At 34.9% G+C, this 390-nt stretch overlaps 1 protein-coding gene across 1 annotated transcript in view; it reads left to right on the top strand.

Moving 5' to 3' along the window:
* Positions 1-390, top strand: part of LOC104983478 (H(+)/Cl(-) exchange transporter 4) — a gene marked incomplete at its 3' end in the record, with an annotated part of 20,805 nt that overhangs the window by 2,876 nt on the left and 17,539 nt on the right. The window lies entirely within an intron of this gene.

Below are 390 nucleotides of genomic sequence, written 5' to 3'. Positions count from 1 at the left end.
GGGAGGAGATAAATTAGAAGTTTGGGGTTGACAGATACACACTACTACATATGAAATAGATAACACCAAGGGCGTACTGTATAGTGCAGGGAACTATGTTTAATGTCTTGTAATAACCTATAGTGGAAAAGAATCTGAAAAAGAAGATATATAAAAAACGGACTCATTTTGTGGTACACCTGAAATGAACACATCGTTGCAAATCAACTATACTCCAATAAAAAAGTTAAACACTTTAGAAAAAAGATGTCCAAAAGTCCAAAGCTGTACACACACACACACACACACACACACACACATTCTTATGCTTGGAATGTACCAGTTAAATAAAATGTATTTGACCAGGATGTTCTTGCTTTTAACATGTAACCTGGAAAACCAAAGAAGGAA

Source organism: Bison bison, unplaced genomic scaffold (assembly GCF_000754665.1).
Source record: "Bison bison bison isolate TAMUID 2011002044 unplaced genomic scaffold, Bison_UMD1.0 scf7180017862817, whole genome shotgun sequence".
Taxonomy (NCBI): Eukaryota; Metazoa; Chordata; class Mammalia; order Artiodactyla; family Bovidae; genus Bison; species Bison bison.
The sequence above is the reverse complement of the archived record's forward strand: the minus strand, read 5'-3'. Positions and strand labels throughout refer to the sequence as shown.